Genomic DNA, 4,946 nt, shown 5'->3' on the forward strand with positions numbered 1-4,946 from the left:
TGGAGCTGTCTTCCTGCCTAGTCGAGCCAGCCGTAGACGCGCCGACCCGAGGTGGCACCGAGCCCCCAAGGCCGGGGTCGCTGCAGCAAGGCCGCATTGGCCAGGTGCAGAGAATGAGACATGTAGGCAGCCGCCTACAACCATGCCTCTCTTGCTCCGGGTGTCCATTTTTGGCCCAGGCTGCAAGACCCCCGGGCCAGGACGAGCCCGCCCAGAAGAGGGAGACAAAGCAGGGTCCTGTGCAGGTCTAGCTAGGCTGCTAGGGGCTGCACTCCCGAGCGCGGACTTCTGCCCCTGGCCATTGCCCCCACCAGCAGCTGGCTGGGCTTCTTCTGCCCATGGCCATTGCCCCCAACAGCAGCTGTGAGCCAGTACTGCCCGCACTCTGTCTCTGGGTGCATCCCCACTCACAACTTCTTAGGGGATCTCGGAAAGACAAAGACACAAAAGACTTAGCATTCACTCGACAGGACAGGACAGGACACACAAACTTACATATAACATTGAACAAAGACCAGGACTCTCTCCTGGAAGAGCCACAGGGAGGGCATAGCTGCACGGCCCACCTCTCCTATATCTCTATCCCTAGGGTCTGTAACTGGCGAATTTGTCATCTACCCGGCGAATTAAATCTTTCTTTTTTGACTCAACTCCTCTTTCCCTGAAAGAAGCTTTTTTTGCTTCTTTAGACAGCTATGGCCCATTCTTATGGGACGGAATGTACTGTACTTACGCAACATAATCCTTGCTGTGAGTGGCAGGACGGCGGCGGCTGCACTTTCACACATCCCAGGGTCTTTACCAGATGGTCCGTCTGGCTCTGGCGAAAAGTCTGTACCTCGAGCCCCACTTTGGGCACCACCTATCCAGGCCTGCGGGGTTCAGTTATTTGGGGGGTCAAGGAGGACCATGCCTGTGGGGAAGAATGGGTGAGAGAGAGGAGGAGACCCTGCATAGGTTTGTCAAGGTCTACTTTACTTAGAGCAAACTGCTCAATATATACTTTACAAAAAAACGGAAAAGGGGAGGGGCAGAGAACAATGAGTTCACTCCAGGGTTGTCCATCTGACGGATGTTGGCAGGGGGTCTGGAACATTTCGTCTTGGTATACTGCCTCTTGGTAAACAGGCACAGGATGTCATTAGCCAAGGTGAATGTCAGGCAGTTCTCAGGCTAGTTGAGGGGCAGGGGGTCGGGTGGCCATGCCTTGGCTCCCAACAGATAATGAATTCCTCCTTAAATTTAAACTGTCATGCAAACCGATATGTTGCCAATGGATCCTGTCTTGAGTGTCTCTGTCCTGTTTTTTGAATCACCAAAATATAAGACAGAAAGAAATTTATATCCTTTAAAAAAAAAAGCCTTGTTTTTCCCACAATCATTATTACTATAATTTTTTGTTTGTAATATAAAATGCTGTTCCTTATGTAATGGAATCAGTATACCAAAGACCTAATGACTTGTAACTCATCTAACTTACCTCTCCAAACAGCACTATGGTATAAATCCCTAGCTGTCCCCTGGTGTATAAGCAATAACTATTGTTTGTTTTATAGTACTGGGGATTAAATTTATTTTTAAATAACATTTTTTCATTCATATATATTCTTTAAAAAGTTACAATTTGGTCATGTCCATTCACCACTACCTCTCTCTAACTCTTCTTGGTGTCTTCAACTCCATTCACCCAACATCATATCCTCTTTTTAAATGGTAAGTCTTTAATATTCATATTTGCATGGAATGTGTTTTTCTTGAATCCACCATCATTCCTTAGCCCTCACCAGAGCTTCTTTATGAGGTAGATCCCAATTAACACAGAGACTCACAAAGAATGAAGAAATGTGAAGTGCATAGCTCTGAATAGGATAAGCAATAAGCAATATAGAAAAAAATTGTTTTATGTGTAAACAAGCCAGGAGATAGAGCCAAATGTGCAACATTTTGATTATTTCTGTGGATAATGTACTCATTAATTTTCTATGCTAATAAAATTTTGCTTATTTAATAAACTAGTAACAGTAGGTAGACACTTTAGAGAAAACTTAATCACTGAAGATTGTAGAACCACCAAATTGTTTAGTACAGCTTTCCTTTGCATGAACATGAAACAAACCAAACAAGTTTATAATCTCAAGCCAAAAATAGTCTAATGTGTCAAATTATTTGTTTTCAAGTATAAATAAACATATAATAGGAATGAAAACAAACATCTTTCTCTATTACTTATTGCTTAATATACTAATCTATTTTTAATTGGTTTGAATTATTGTTCTTTACATGCCACAATATATAACCTTAGAGAACTTTGTATATTTTGTATAATTTTTCTTACTGGTAACATTCTGGTTTTTTTAATGACTCTTTGATATTGCACCCCAGTTTTTGTTGTTGATGATGAACCTTTGTTGTTTGTTTTTTGAGGCAAGTCTTATCTATCCCAGGGTGACCTTTTAACTTGCTTTGTGGCAAAGGCTGATCTTGAACTCTTGATCCTCTCTACCTCCACAGGACTGCAATTTTAGGTATCACCACCACACCAGGTATGGTTTCAGTTTGAAGAACTTTGTTTAGCATTTCTTGTAGAACAAGCATGGGGAGATATATTCTCTCAGCTTTTTTGTCTGGAAAAGTGTCTGTCATATCTTCATTTCTTTAAAATAAATGGCTTCACTGGATGTCATATTCTCAGTTGACTGCTTTGTTGTTGTTGTTGTTGTTGTTGTTTGTTTTGTTTCCCCCTTGGTACTGTGGAAACCTTATGCCGCTTTCTACTGCCCTGTGGAGTGTCTGTTGAGAAATTTGGTATTGAACATCATTATGTGTTTTTTCTTTTCTCTTGTGGGTTTGAATATTTCTCTCCCTTTGTTTATTATTATTTTTCCTTCTTTTCAATTTTTTTTTATTGAAAATAGATTTTTTTCTTATACAATGCATCCTGGTTCTAGTTTCCTCTCCCTCTACTCCTCCCAGTTCCTCCGCCCCTTCCCTCCCCTCTGGATCCATTTTCTTTCTGTCTCTTATTAGAAAAGAACTGTCAGTCTGGTCACCACTCTACAGGCCTCAATTAGACCTGCTGAACAAGGAACAACCAGATCAGATCTTTTACTCCCCATTCTCCTGCCTGTCCCCTGGGGTATGCCCAGCTGCCCAGAGCCAACTGCTGGCTCTCCCTGGAGCATCATTCTGCCCACTACTCTGCCAGCCTCTATCAGTCCCACTGAAAAAAAGGACACCCAGGCCCGCTAAACAAGGAAAAATCAGGTCAGATCCCTTACTCCCCATTCCTCTGCTCATCTCTGGAAATGTTCCCAGCCACCCTAAGCCAGCTGCTGGCTCTCCTCAGAGCACCATTGTCTGGCCATAGCTCTGTCGACCTCCATTAGGCCCACCTAACAAGAACAATCAAATCAGATTCCCTTACTTCCTATTCATCCACATGTCTCTTGCAGCACACTGAGCTACCCAGAACCAGTTGCGGGCTCTCCATGAAGCTCCATTGTTTGGCCATTGCTCTGCTGACCTCCACCAGGCCTGCCAAACATGAGACATCCAGGCCCATTGAACAAGGAACAACCAGGTCAGAACCCTTCTTCCCATTTCTCTGCCCATCTTCTGGAGTGGGCTCAGCCACCCTAAGCCAGATGTAGGCTCTTCCCAGAGCTCTATTTTCCAGGCTTACTACACCAAGAGCAACCAGTATGAGCCTGCCCCACAGGAGGCCTGCTGCATGTGGAACATCCAGATTAGGCCAACCTTCTGTAACTTGCTACACCAGAAACATCCAGCGACAACCAGAAAGCTAAAGGCCCAGGTAAGAACACAAACAAAAGCCAGGGCAACATGACACCATCATAGCAAAGCTATCCCACTACAGCAAGCCCTGGATACACTAACACAACTGAAGAACAAGGAAGTGCCCTTAAACCCAGCCATATACAGATGACAGATGCCTTTAAAGAGGAAATAAATAAATACCTCAAAGTAATACAGGAAAATACAATCAAGTAGGTATCAGGAATGTTTTAGTGAGGAAACATTAAAGAAATATAGGAAAGTAAAATTAAATAGATGAAGGAAATAAATAAAACTGTTCAGGACCTGAGACTGGAAATAAAGACAATATAGAAAACACAAACTGAGGGAATCCTAGAGATGGAAAACCTAGGAAAAAGAACAGGAACAACAGATGCAAGCAACACCAACAGAATACATGAGATGGAAGACAGAATCTCAGGCATAGAAAGTACAATAGAAGAAGTTGATACATCAGTCAAATAAAATGTTAGATCTAAAACATTCATGACAAAAAACATCCAGGAAATCTAGAATATGAAAATACATAACCTAAGAATGATAGGAATAGAAGAAGGTGAAGAGTCTCCCAGCTGTAAGGACCAGAAAATATTTTCAACAAAATCACAAAAGAAAATTTCCCCAACCTAAAGAAAGAGATGCCTATAAACATACAAGAGGCTTATAGAACACCAATTATATTGGACCAGGAAAGAAAATCCTTCTGCAACATAGTAACTAAAACAAAAACTCTACAGAAGAAAGAAAGTATATTAAAAATTGCAAGGGAAAAGGGCCAAGTAACATACAAAGGCAGACCTATCAGAGACACCCAACTTCTTAAAAAAGGCTCTAAAAGCTAAAAGGGCCAGGATAGATATTTTATAGCCCCCAAGAAAGCATGGATACCAAACTAGACTACTATACCCAGCAATACTCTCAGCATAGATGGAGAAAACAACATATTCCAAGACAAAACCTAATTTAAAGAATATCTATCCGAAAATCCAGTAATACAGAAAATACTAGATGGAAAACACCAACCCAAGGAGGTTAACTACACAGAAGAAAACACAGGGAATGAATAATTCTACATCAGTGAAAACAAGATAAGGGAAACACACATACCACCACCACCACCTCCACCACCA

General features: G+C 42.1%; 1 long non-coding RNA gene across 1 annotated transcript in view; it reads right to left on the reverse strand.

Annotated features, from left to right (window-relative positions):
* LOC116087891 overlaps window positions 1–4,946 on the reverse strand; it is a 118,079-nt gene that overhangs the window by 6,204 nt on the left and 106,929 nt on the right. Inside the window, exon 2 of the long non-coding RNA XR_004117685.1 lies at window positions 734–913. This is a non-coding gene — a long non-coding RNA (uncharacterized LOC116087891). The remainder of the gene's footprint in view (window positions 1–733; window positions 914–4,946) is intronic.

The sequence above is a fragment of the Mastomys coucha genome, chromosome X (assembly GCF_008632895.1).
Source record: "Mastomys coucha isolate ucsf_1 chromosome X, UCSF_Mcou_1, whole genome shotgun sequence".
In the NCBI taxonomy this organism is placed as follows: domain Eukaryota; kingdom Metazoa; phylum Chordata; class Mammalia; order Rodentia; family Muridae; genus Mastomys; species Mastomys coucha.